Here is a 14,977-nt window from a genome sequence, read left to right as displayed (position 1 = left end):
ACCAATAAACCATTGTTACTTCTAGAAATTACTGAAACGAAATTTTGTAGGTAAGGACACAAAGTGATAAACCACCTTACACCATCCTAACATCCGATCAATATATATTGCTCCATCTCCAACAAAGTAGCAGCACACTGGAGCTACATTCCATCACACAACTTTTGCTGCTACCGATAGGACACATAAGAAAAGAAACAAAGACCATTGTGGATGTATTAGGGAATAGGAAGCTTCAGGGAATATACAATCATTGCTGTACTGAGTTACCAGCAAGGCTGAAGGGCTGTTAAATATGCAATAACAGTCCAATGGTGCAGCTAAAGTCCCCCCTACCCCTACAAATCTCCTGGATACGGAAGAACTTTGCCACTGATGCTCGGTACCAGAGACAATCGGCTCTAACTGCAATGATCAGTCTTAAAGGCCTCCACGCTGGATGTTGCAGTCATGGGCGCCAAGGGGTGGCCACACGCTTAACTAGGTTTGGTTAACCCTGAGTTGCTCTTTAGGTCTGTTTTGCTCAAGTTCAATTCTGCAGAGCGATGAAATCCACGCCAAATGTTCCAGTTTCGTCAAGCGGTCGACACACCCTTAGTTAGTTAATTATCTTTTATCTTACACCGCCAAAAAAAAAATCTGTTATACTCAACCTGGTCGTTCTTATACAATATTGACGTGCGTAACGTTCCAGTTTCCACATGTGGTGGTAGATGGGCAGCAGCTAAGATTATTCTAGTAATTAATCATTTAAACTGGAGTAGCCGTCAATTTGCATATCATGCAGAGGCAAGCTAATTATTTTTCTCACTTTTCTCCTTTCTGAATGGTCCCGGCACAAGTCATTTATCAATTAACCGATCACATGTAGAGGCAAGCTATATGTTTCTCTGTATTATATTGCATCTTATAAAGTGTTCAAAAAATTCAAAAATTGCTACAAAACCTTCAAAAAATGTTCAACACTTTTTTAACATATTTTGAAATTTCAAAAATTGTTCACATTTTTAAGTAAACATTCCCTTTTAAATAAACTAGCAAAGTGGTCCACACAATGTGCAGCATTATGTAGTTCCAGTACCGTTCTTATTCTCATGGAGACAGAGTTCTTGTTCTATAAAATAAGAACAATACAAATCATACACACACAATGATGAATTATCGTAATTAGGCACAAGGTTCTTCACGGTTTTGAATTCCTTTAGAATTGAAGACATTTAATCAGCTAAAGGAGACATATAGTTTCGTGACAGTAGGCATAGTCCTACACATTAGGTGAACGGAAAATTGTTGACAATAGGTGGGAATGTAAGAACGTAATATTTAGAACGATGGATACCATTAGATTTTGCTACCAATGAGGGGATGCCAATCTTGACCAGAAGATGTTCCTAGTTCTAAAGTAGGAGAAGATCAACTTTATACTCATCTTAGGGTGTTATTGGTTTGAGTCATCAAGTGTAATGGAACGGGTCCGACCCATACCTCGGCCTCATTCCTGTGTTTGGTGGGCAACTAGTACTGGAACCCACTCATTCCCAGAAAACGAATATTCCGCCCAGATCCGGAACACACCCATACCTCCGATTCGGTGGAATCACGCGGAACCATTCGCTCTCCCGTCTCAGACGCGAAATGCTACGTCTCTCCCTCTCTCGAACTGTGTCGCCTCTCCCTCGTCTCTCCCTCTGACGATCTACACCGCATGAACACCGGAAGAGACGGGATGGTAGTCCGAAGAGGAGGAGGTGCGGAGGGAGAGCGAGTGTGGGGCAGCGAGCTTGCAGCACGGAAGCACCAAACCGCATTATTTGGAGCGGCAGTGGCTCCCGAAACAAGACGCCACGGTGGCACGCCTCACGTGGCGGCGGACGAAACCACGCTCGCCTCAAGAGGGAGGGGAAGCACGAGGTCGTGGCTAGTTCTTGTCGGCAGCGGCCTGACTTGCTGGGCGATGTCCACTTTGGCAGGAAGTTCGACCTGTTCCAAATTGTTTGTGCTGCTATGTTGTGCGGTACGATACTATCCTAGACACCCAAACGTTAGATCCATACATTCCGTTTATTCATAGTGTTTATGTGCTCAAGCATGAACTAGAGGGGAAGAATACAGTTATCATGCTTCACACCATGAAATTATTTGTCTTGCAAAATTTACCGAGTCCATTTCTTCAGTTCATGCTTGTGGCACTGTCAAAATTTTGTCATTCAGTTCATGCTAGTGACACTGTCCAATTTAGAGGGGAAGACTTTATTTGTCTTTCGTTTCGTGCTAGTGGCACTGTCAGATTTAGTTGTCATTTAGTTTATGCATAGTGTCATAGTGTTTGTGTGCTGAAGCATTGACAAATTTACTCAATCCATCTCTTCAACCAAACGCAAGAACAAAACAATTCTGTTCCAGTTTTTGACTCCAACCAAACACATGACCGGAATCGACCCATTCCACAGGAATGGAATGGAAGGGAACCATTCCATTCCATTCCAAATGGTTCTTCAACCAAACACACCCTTATGTTTTCATGTTAAATGATGTAAGCATCCATTAATTATCAGATAGATCACATAACATTATGACAAGGAATCAACTTCTAAATTTGATCTCGGGTAATTCTGGTTGGTCAAACAGTGCATGATTAAGTAGCATGTAAAGACCGTGAACAATAAAAACAATAGCAAGCTCGTGCAATAATAGAATAATAAATGAAAGCAACATTATTGAAACCTAAATACTAAAACAAATGTGACATTCTACCAAGAAACAATTCCAAATATTTGGCAATTGTTACCGCGTAGATTCCTCCCAGGATGCATACATGTGTGGCAACGGAGACTACCTATTTTAAAGTGTTTGAAGAAGTAGATGGTTTTATATAAGTAACATAGTAAGATAGTGGAGTAGCACAAAAAAAACCAGCTACTTGGTATACATGTACAGAAAATGGGATAACATACATATAAAACTTTAATTGTAGACAATAAAGGTCATTAATCTACTAATTAGCAGCAATACAAGAGCATTGCCAATCTTAGAATCTCGTTGCTATCAATTCCGAAAAGCGTTTAGAAAGAAGCTTTGTTAGCTAGAAATGACTAATTGTATTTTCCATGGGACAGGGTTCCTAAATCAAGATACAGGACCTATGTAAAAAAAGCTAAGCATGCTATGATGAGCTTGCTTAAGTCCATAGAGCGCCTTAACAAGACGACACAAATTATGTGGATGAGTAGGATCAACAAACCCTAGAGGTTGCCTCATATAAACCTCTTCGTCCAAGACCCCATGAAGAAAAGCATTCTGAGGTGGTGCTAAGCTTGAGGAAGGAAGGCCAAGTTGTGGAGGGAATAGTGTGCCTAGGCGATACCGGAAGATGCAAATATTGGAAATTAATGATGTGATGGTGGTGCGTTTGGGCATTGATCGAAGCACAGTACCATGGTCTCATGTTTATGTAGTGGTTGGAGGTGGCATGGTCTGATGCCATATAAATATACAGTTCAATAGCACATCTTCACTATAATGCCATATCAACATACAGTTTAATAGCATTCTCTTTGTACTCGGACTTGCCCTTGTACTTAGCATGCACCTCCTGACATCTCCTATTTCTAAAGTTAACCGCCCACCCCCCTTCAACAGCTTTCCTAACAAATATTTCTACCAGATACATATTGTACGAAAGAAAGGAGTTAAGGGTCATTGACTCTGGCAAAGAAATGAACTCCCTCAATCTTTCGTCATATAAAAATTATTTTTCCTTGCATTGTTTCTACTGATAGTTTCCATATGAGGGAAAGGTGCTGAGATGACCTCTTATATACAGTGAGAACACTTACAAATTCTATGGCATGCAAGGCGTGGTTGCTGAACAAACTTAATAAAAATTAATTATATGATATACTTTTTCATGAACATGTCTTGATAAATAATAGCCAACGCACGGGGGAGAGCGAGAGAGAGGGATGGAGGGAGAGAGAGAGAGAGAGAGAGAGAGAGAGAGAGAGAGAGAGAGAGAGAGAGAGAGAGAGAGAGCACCGATGACAAACACTTAAAGAACAAGTCGACGGCTTTCTATGCACTCTGCCATTTGTGTGGAAATGGTACAGGAAAATAAACAGCAGACAAAGTGGACAGCAGCTGGCCCATATATGTAGAAAAGTGTTATTCTTTGTTTCTCATTTATATAAGCCATGCATGTTTAAATACTTTTTAAAAATAAGGAAAAGAGATTACATGTGGTTCTGTTTGGACAACATTGCAGATAACTTGAGAAGTTTTAGGAAGTAATTCCGAGTTCCACAATCTCTTGTATTACGATACATAGACGTGCTGCGTCGCCTTCAATGGGCATAGAAATAAAGATTGCCATTTTGTCATGATTATATTGTTGTATGTTGTTATCGGTCTATATATATGGTGAAAAGGCCCTTATTGTTTTGTCCGGACGTTTGTTGTAGTACTTGGCCAGTTTAGTTTAGGCTCGGATTTCTTTTAAGATTGTGCTGGCTTTGGCAGTTCTTTCATTGACGATCATTGACATAGACATATTGATGAAGGCACATGGAGAGAGATGGCATAACACGCCCAGGTGACAACAAGAAAACATATGCTTATATAACAAGTCAACGACTTCCTATGGGCTCTGCCCTTAGGGTTGATTCGTTAGGCACACAGCAAAAGATTAAGTATACTGACCGTTAGCTAATCCACATATTCAGTCTTCTGCTCTCTTCTGTTTCACTTTTTCATAAATCATGTTTCAATTCAAAAATTTATGACATGGCAGATACCTCGTGCGATCGTACTGCATCAAGAAGATAGATGCACCCATGTTACTTGAACCTTTAAGCCTCGTTTGCTTAGGTCTGCATGCTCTATAATCGAAAGTCCTAACACATTTTGGCTTGCTTTTAGGTGTGTCCTGGTCTGTGTGACCCATATGGCTTCGTAAGCGCGTGTACAGTGGTTGAGAGTGCAACTTTTTATTAGTTTCCGCTTCATAAATATTGACCTTGTTCTTGTGTAGGTCCATAGTAAAGGTGTAGGTGGTACATCTAGTCGTTGGACATCTCTATCTATATATACCGGTCCGTCTTTAGCCAAGTAGTATAGCATCAATCTCAGCACACTTATTTTCTACATAATCGAATAGTTGGCAAATGAGAGGCAAAAGTAGGAGCAATGTGAGAAGGCATTATGGAATAGAAGACATCAGGAATCATCATATTAGGGTGGTTAGCCAGCTGAACCACCTCGCAACCGATGATGCTAGTTTATCTGTGACATCGGGTGAGGTGTAGGTAGTGCTGATGTCCAACTGTGATCCCAATTCTACTGACAGATCATGTGGTGCGAACCGCGTAATGGGTGTCGACGGGTAAGGCTCTTTTACAATCCTCCATCACAGTGAAACTACTACTTCATGCGTCGGTGATTTTTTTCCCGTGGGGGTTTCCACACACAAATATGTGTGTCGTCTCCTGTTTAATCTCAATGTAATAAGAGGTATGTAGAGAAAAGTTTCTGAGAATATATTGTGAACGATTATTTCTTCGGCAGCAGACTTTGGCAATTGGCCGAGTCACACGTCTTCAACTGCTATGCTCCGCGTTAATTCAAATGAAATTGATTTTGCCTGCAGCCTTCACACACTGACTGATTGAAATGCATGGAGATCAACTTGAATTCTCCATTGCACCACTCGATCATTTCGCTGAGACGCTACTGCCATAGTGTCGATCGAAGATCGGAAACTCATGCAAACGTGAATCACTGTTGGCCCTCCTACTACTCCAAGCATCCATCGGAGCCAGACTAAATCCAGGGAGAGCATATGTGAGGCTGAAGGTAGTTGCCATAGGGAATCAGCACAAGGCCTCAAGACTTGAGAAAATATAAGCTTCTATGATCAAGAATTGTACTGGTTCAACAACACAAGTTATAGAAAAGTTGCTTTGCAAGAAAAATTACCAATTCTAAACCACCTATTATCATTCAACCTATCATTAGGCTTAGGCATGTATTTCCGCATAAAGATGTTGGTCAATCAGACAATCATTCGGCTGTAGATACACCGAGCAATGTTTGGTCCTAAAACAAAAAAAAGGGAGATACTCTCGCTTTTACTTTTCCTTATTCTCAATTACCATAATGGATTTTTGTATGAGTTATTCGAGCTTCCTACAAATTGTTAAGTAGAAAATTAACATGTATTAAAAATGTAAAGGCCGGTCTACATATGGAATTTTCTGTTCATGTTGATTTCTATTTCACTATTTTGATGTAGTGTCTCATCAGCCTCAGTTTTGGGATATTCGATTATGTCTTGATGAACTAAAGAAGTTTCATAGTCATATTGATCCATACAAGTAATTATGGCATGATATCAATAAAGCTCCAACAACCTCGAACCACTGAGTACCAGTTGTTTGTCATGTTGCATATATAATGCTCCATCTTCACCATAGTAGCATGAAGCTCTACTAGTTAAATAGTTGTCTGCCATACATTCCGAAACATTCCTACCAGACACTCAAATGGGTGCTTGGTGTGCAAAAAGGAAGAACTAATCTTGTGAACCAACAAGAAAAGAGCATCTGAAGATGTGACCGACCAAAGAGAAAAAACAACTAACTGAGGTTGGCCAAATGTGACAATCTTACAATTGAGTTGGCTTAGTTAGATCCACCTAACAAGGTACACACCCATCATTAAACTCGTGAAGAAGTGCTACATCCTTATCATGTCATTTTCAGTGCGATAGATTTTAAGAGAAAATAGTTCCATTCCTGGAAGTGTGTAGAACTTGGTTCTGCTATCGGATGTGCAATCGATCTCAGATGGGTTGTACCGTCTGATAATATGCTGCCCAACTGGATTAATTTGGCCTTGTGTGGGTTTATCCCACACTTTTCCAACAACATCGAAGGAGATCCATGTCTGCAACCAAAGATTGAGATGTGCCATATGATGGACATGTATCCCAACATGAAGGTTTGAACGTGCATTACCTAAAAGCGCAAACAATTGGCTGATGCACCAAGGTACTTTTGTCACGTGAAAATGATTATCTGGAGGACAAGGGCAAATTGGATGACTTATTAATCGACGTGTGATCTTACATCTCTACTACAATCAATATCATTGAGCATGCTTTCCACCATCAACCTGGCAAAGTGGTTGTCATCATTCTCTCTCAGGTTTCATTTTTACTCACATGCAAGTCATTATTGTTCGGGAACGTTGCAGAAAATAAAAAAATTCTACGCTTCACCAAGATCAATCCATGGAGTCATCTAGCAACGAGAGAGAGGAGTGCATCTACATACCCTTGTAGATCGCGCGCGGAAGCGTTCAAGAGAACGTGGTTGAGGGAGTCGTACTCATCGTGATCCAAATCACCGGAGATCCTAGCGCCGAACGGACGGCACCTCCGTGTTCAACACACGTACGGTTGGGAAGACGTCCCCTCATTCTTGATCCAGCAAGGGGGAAGGAGAGCTGATGGAGATCCAATAGCACGACGGCGTGGTGGTGGATGCAACAGCGATCTCGGCAGGGCTTCGCCAAGCACAGCGAGAGGGAGAAGTGTCACGGGAGGGAGAGGGAGGCGCCAGGGGCTAGGGTGTGCAGCCCTCCCTCCCCCTCTTTATATAGGGGTCCAAGGGGGGTGCCGGCCCCTCTAGATCCCATCTAGATGGGGGGGGCGGCGGCCAAGGGGGTGGCTTGCCCCCACCCCTAGGGTTTCCAACCCCAGGCGCAGGGGGAGGACCAAGGGGGGGCGCACCAGCCCACCAGGGGCTGGTTCCCCTCCCACTTCAGCCCGTGGGGCCCTCCGGGATAGGTGGCCCCACCCGGTGGACCCCCGGGACCCTTCCGGTGGTCCCGGTACAATACCGGTGACACCCGAAACTTTCCCGATGGCCAAAACTGGACTTCCTATATATAAATCTTCACCTCCAGACCATTCCGGAACTCCTCGTAACGTCCGGGATCTCATCCGGGAATCCGAACAACTTTCAGGTTACCGCATACTAATATCTCAACAACCCTAGCGTCACCGAACCTTAAGTGTGTAGACCCTACGGGTTCGGGAGACATGCAGACATGACCGAGACGACTCTCCGGTCCATAACCAACAGCGGGATCTGGATACCCATGTTGGCTCCCACATCCTCCTCGATGATCTCATCGGATGATACATGATGTCGATGATTCAATCAATCCCGTATACAATTCCCTTTGTCAATTGGTACGTTACTTGCCCGAGATTCGATCGTCGGTATCCCAATACCTCGTTTAATCTCGTTACCGGCAAGTCACTTTACTCGTATCGTAATGCATGATCCCGTGACCAGACACTTGGTCACATTGAGCTCATTATGATGATGCATTACCGAGTGGGCCCAGAGATACCTCTCCGTCATACGGAGTGGCAAATCCCAGTCTCGATTCGTGCCAACCCAATAGACACTTTCAGAGATACCCGTAGTGCACCTTTATAGTCACCCAGTTACGTTGTGACGTTTGGCACACCCAAAGCACTCCTACGGTATCCGGGAGTTGCACAATCTCATGGTCTAAGGAAATGATACTTGACATTTGGAAAATCTCTAGCAAAATGAACTACACAATCTTTGTGCTACGCTTAGGATTGGGTCTTGTCCATCACATCATTCTCCTAATGATGTGATCCCATTATCAATGACATCCAATGTCCATAGTCAGGAAACCATGACTATCTGTTGATCAACGATCTAGTCAACTAGAGGCTCACTAGGGACGTGTTGTGGTCTATATATTCACACATGTATTATGTTTTCCGGACAACATAATTATAGCATGAACAATAGACAATTATCATGAACAAGGAAATATAATAATAACCATTTTATTATTGCCTCTAGGGCATATTTCCAACAATTATTCAAAACTCTTTCCTATTTTGGATTTAAATTCATAGGAAATAAAGGAAAATCCCATTGCATTTAAATCATAATCCTCTAACAACTTTAATATATTGTCAAGTATATGATTAGTGTTTGTCTATGTCTAACAACATGTTACCGTTGATGGGTTGAATATAACTATGAAGCATAGGTATATTTCTTCAAAATATTCATCATCCATATAGTCACATTTACAAGACTATATATAAAGTATTGTTCTACGAAAATGGTTCAAGAAAAAGACATGTTTACTATTTATGTAATCTATTATTGTACAACTGCTTTATGCGCAAGTATCAATTCCATCACATATTATATTTTGCCAAATCTATTATAGCATGGCTGCTTTGTGGACAAGGACCAATCGTAAACACATATTATGATCTATGCAATCTTTTGTATACACATGCTTTGTGTACAAGTATCAACCATAAACACCATATTGTGATATATGTATTTAGGTATGGCACAACAGCTTGGTCAATGAGGATCGGTGAGGGAAGGGTATCTGATCTTCGTGGCAACCGAAGGACAAATATTGTGGAACTCCTGGCAGTGTAACATAATGTGCCTCGAAATACAAAGGCAGTGTTACTGGCTATTTACCAACTAGCAAAGTGGCCCGCTCGATGCGCGGGCTAGATTTTTATAAAGTTAATGATGAGAACATATTATTTTATAAAGTTAATGATGAGAAATATAAGACTTTTACAAAACGTATGTTTCGTTCATTTATTGTTATATAAATATATGTGTTATCAATTTAGCATTTACCTGCCAATTATGCATGTTGTACTAACTTTTTTTATGACATTCGCATCCTGTAGATTATATTTCTGTCATTTTTCCTGCATTTTATTAGGTTGATTCTTTTTCTTATTTAGAGGTTTTTTGTTGTTTTCGTGTAGGCATAGGTAAATTTGCAAACAACGTGGCTGATTACCATATTAATTTTTATTTAATGATTTCTTACCATAAGTTTTTTTTAGTTTGATACATAAAGTTAGAATATATTTAAATATTATACATATTCATTTAAACTGTGGTGTTAGTTCGTAAGAAAACTATCACGTCAGAATTTTTACCTTGGCATGTAGTAAGCAGTAAGCAGTACCAACGTTAGCTCATATTTTGAGGTAGGATAGTTTTGTCCCATTTCGTCCACACTTTATAGAAAGAAACATCATGGACACTACTTCTTTAAAAAATGTCAGGTTGATCCTTCACTTCCCCATTTCTGGAGTCTTCTTGTCTTCTCAGTAGACCCTAGGCATGGAATTAGCCCATCCATCTTGGATCCACGGCATGGAAGGATCACACTGAAAGTCGCCCCCCAGTTTTCCTTCTTGATGGCCCTCACTTGCCCACACTCCGTGGCTTGCGTTAGGTGTACCGGTATGGGCTGGCATTCTATGGTGACCTGATTGGCCTCTCGCGCACCTCGTCGACCACCCTATCCGGTCAGTGACCATTGAGGGGTATTAGTGCCTAAGTAGCAGTTCTGCGAGGGAGAACACAAGCTTGTCAAAATCCAAATTAGTGCTTTTACCGTGAGCATCCATGGAGGCGATGATCTATCTTATATCATGTGAGAGTGTGAGGTTCCCTGGGCGTTGTCATGCCCAAGTTCTGAACCGGACACATTACGTGCAGAACACCTCATGTATTTATTTATAATTATAAATACATTGTTGATCCATATAAAAATAATAGGTTTAGTTTTGAATCATCGTAAATTATCTACCTAATAACTATATTAATATGAGCAGAATAACCTTTTAGCATATTTTTGTTCGTGGGTTGGTGGAGCTGCACCTGCTCTAGTTGGATTGGTGGGGCTGCACCTACCGCCGGGGGGTGGCACTGCCTCACAACCCACGAACAAAGGATCAGGCCAAAGGGGAGGCTTTGGGGGTGTACAGGTTAAGGCCTCACTATACTTCTATTCCTCCTATCAATAAAATGATACGCAAGCTTTGCGTATTCGCGAAAAAAAAACCTTTCAGCATACTGAGCCATTCATATTCAATTTTTGCAATATGGACAATGCATGAACTTTTTTAGTTCAGCATAATGCTTGAATAAGTAGCAATGGATTGTGTTTCCTTAGTAAAGGTGCATGAATACATTTTCATTGAGAGAAAAATACAAACTATGTAAAATATACATTATAAGTCTTTTAGCATATCAAATAGTTTATGCATTTGGATCAAATTAAAATAAAGCTAAAAGAAAAATTACACCTGATTATTTAATTATAAACCCTACCAGTGTCACATGCTTATAGTTGCGGTGCCATGGAACATCAGATTTTATGATCTCAAAACATCACGAAGAAACTTCAACATCTTATTTCCAATTTGTTCTGATGGGCTCAACAGTGATGCATAATGTAAAATTATGTCATGCATTTGACCTCTAGATCTCTTGAAATACTTTTTTCCCTCCATCTTTAAAGGTACTACAACACAAAGCAGATGAAATATAGTACTAATCAAGCTGTCGTATAACTGGTTGGTAAGTGGATGAGAAAATTATTAAGAGTGGACAGTGCTTTGTAAGTTTGTCAATGTAATATTGAAAGACCAATTTTTGTAGAAGTTGCATAGCTAGAACTATTGTATGACAAGTGATCCAATCTTGTGAAGCTATGAGCCTGTCACCAAGGCCTAATTCCCGTGTATAAGTATAGAGGCTGGCAACAGCGCATGGGATGCCACAGGGCAGAGTATGGTGGTCTGACCTTGAAGACACATGGTCAGCCATAAGAGAGGTTCGATCAATCTCGTTTGTGGCACCATTGCCCGGCTGAGCTGCCACAAGAGCATAGTGACGATGGATAGCCACCGTAGGGGAGGCGGCGATGATCCGAGTTTAATGACGCATAGTTCTCTAGAGGAGACATTCGATCGATCTCCCTGGCGACTCCATCGCTCGGCCTGTGTCGCGAAAGCATGGAGGCTATGGATAGCTTGTCAAGTAGGAATATGGAAGAGAGGTCAGCATGCTGTTTGGACCTTAGGTGCTAGGTCTTATTTTGGGGCATTTTTATCGCCTGGGTATGGTCTTGTGTGCGTGCACTGGTGGATAGGATTAGTGATATTGGTTGGTCCAAAATTATTAATGAAATTATTGTTAAAATCAACAGTTATATTTTTCTAGAGTATTTTTCCTTTTCTGGTTAGCCCTAATGTATTTTCAATATATAATAGTATCTATAAAGTTACTTAGTTCCCACCTTTTAGTTTTTATATACTTTCTTATTTTTCTTTGTCTAGTTTTTTGTAGTTCTTTCTTATAGTTCTGTAATTTTTGGAATATAAAAAATGTTGTACTTTGAGAATTTTATTTCTTATTTACATTTTATGTTCGTCCTTCTCTTTTTGATCATTTCCATTCGCAGTGTATCTGGTGTAGAGTATTAATGCAGGCATGTCCCTAACAACTGTTAGATTTTGCAAGAGTATTTTTATTTTTTTGATTAGCTCTAAATCTACTTATAATATATAAATGATAATAGCTATCAAGTTACTTAGTCCCCACCTTTTAGTATCTTGTGTCAGCGGCAATGCATGTATTTCTTTTTTCACACGTTCATATAAGCATATAGTATGCCTGCAAATAGAAAGGAATAAGCCGACATCATGCATGTAACTTTGTTTTCTTTTGAAGGGAAGTCCTATGCACTCAGTAAGGCATGAATGTTATTTCTTTACAAAAGCTCTATCTCCTACGCCTGAAAGTCAGGTCACTCTAATTCTTTTAAGTCGCAGATCATGCTTGTATCTTAATAATACGGCAACATGTGAACGAAAAGTATTTTCTCATAAGAACAATGATGGGCAAATTTTTTGCACATTAAGCACATCTAATGGCTACAAATAATTAATCTATTAAAAGAAAATCCTGCATGCAGAAATATATGGAAGAGGTACACATGGTCAAGTCGGTTGTCTTTTTCCCCCAACAAAGGTAAAAATATATGCATGCATGCACAAATTTATGGAAGAGGCAGTAAACATGGCCAAGTTACCTTTTCTGAGGTGATTTTTTTTCTTTCACGTCAATGCATACGAGGTATCTAAATTATGTGCGTTGGTTACCTTTTTCTAGGTGATTTTTTTTTTCTTTGATCTGCCTGCATGTGACAGATTTCAATGCATCACGTACGTGTCAAGTTGATTTGGACCCACAATATTATGGTACGCAGATCTAACAGTTACAAATTAGTAAAGATAGATGATCAATCAAAACGACGGTCAATATTTTCTAATTAACGTGGAACTTTCTAGCCTATTTCTCTTTTTTCTGGTTAACCCGTCAAGCACTTTTTATATATAAATAGATAGATAAATAGATAGATAAATAGATTATATGGTAGATTAATTGGTCTAGCATGCTTTTCCTAGTTTTTAGTCATAGTAATCAACATCTGTTTGTAAGGGCATGCATTTATACTGGTTGAGAATACAACTTAATCCTAGACTTTTATATGAATATTCAAGCTTTGAACACATTGTTAAATGGAAAATCAATCTGCATCTGAAATGTTAAAGGGCAAGCTGCATATAGGATTTGCTATTCATGTTGATTTCTATTTCATATTTTGATTTACCTCTTTATCATGGGCTCAGTTTTCGGATATCCATCTATGTCATGTTGAACCAAAGAAGAAATGGTAACGGGAGAGGAGCTTCATCTTAATCCGTACAAGAAGTTATTGCATGAAATCAATAAGGCTGGCACCACCGGTGGAGGCGCTACCGGCGGAAGCTATGCACGACATCTTATTCGGAGACGTCAAGTCATGCCTGCTACCGGCTCGTGATGCACGGTGGCTCTGGCGGAGGTGTTATGTGTAGCATGTTGTTGTTGGCTCGAAGGTGGTCCGACTGTAGCGGAAGGCAGGCAGTATGGGACATTTGTCTTCCGTTGTTGTCTTCTCCAGTGGTATTCGGCTATCGAGGTGTCGGTAGATGCATAAGGGCGGATGGCACAGACGGCTTCAACGACGAGTTCATACAGTCTTGGTGGAAACACGTGATCTCTGATCGGGCTATGTCACACGTGCCTACGTTGCATCCTTGCTGAAGGTGGTGGATTAAGCTTGGCTTTGGGAATGAGAATCCTGAGTTCAACCTGGTGGTGGACTCGCCTTCATCGGCGTACATGTAGTGATTTCTTCTAGAAGGCTTAGCCTAGGACTTGTGTATTTTTCGTTTCTGAGGTGTCTTGTAAAATAGGTTTTGTGGCTATCAGGGAAGTTACTGTTGCGAGGTGTACGGCCTCAGGGTTCACTTTCCTATTTATTTTTGGGTCGAGGTTGTTGGGTTGTTGAATTTTGCATAACTATGGATGCATGTATTGTTCTGATGTAGAGGCTGGGGGTTATCATCCATCTTAAAAAAACACTACTAGGGAAAACCCTATATGTAGCGTCTTAGTAGTAGCGAGGGGTAGAGAGATGATGCTACTGGTATGTAGTTGCAGCGCAGGTCGCAAACCTACGCTACAGGTACATTAAATAGCAGTAACGCGGGCTTTCTTTCAGGCACTGCTCCTAGATGGGCCACACCATGTCTACAGTAGCAGCGTCGGCCCACTAATTCGCGCTACGACTAGAGACGTAGCAGTAGCACTGTCTTTTTGTATAGACGCTACTACTATACATGTACGGGCCCGGCTCCGAGGCACCGCCGAGCAGTAGCGTTGGACCCCGCCCTGCGCTATAGATAGTATGCGTAGTAGCACCGCTATTTCCTTACCCATGTTACTACTATGGGCGCCTTATCCACCTCATTGTTTCCTCTCCCCCTCAAACTCTCGCTCGCTCTCTCTGCCGTCGCCGCCCGTCGTCGTCCGCAGCAGTCGTCGCCACCGAGGTATCTACCTCCCTCCCTCCTCCTCCTCCCAAGGTCGCCTTCCTCCCTCCTCCCTCCTCCTCCTCTCTCCTTCCTCCTCACTCCTCCCACTGCCCTCCTCCTCTCGCCTCCCTCCTCCCACTACCCTCCTCCTCTCGCCTCCCTCCT

The sequence above is a fragment of the Triticum aestivum genome, chromosome 4A (genome assembly GCF_018294505.1).
Source record: "Triticum aestivum cultivar Chinese Spring chromosome 4A, IWGSC CS RefSeq v2.1, whole genome shotgun sequence".
NCBI lineage: Eukaryota > Viridiplantae > Streptophyta > Magnoliopsida > Poales > Poaceae > Triticum > Triticum aestivum.
The sequence above is the reverse complement of the archived record's forward strand: the minus strand, read 5'-3'. Positions refer to the sequence as shown.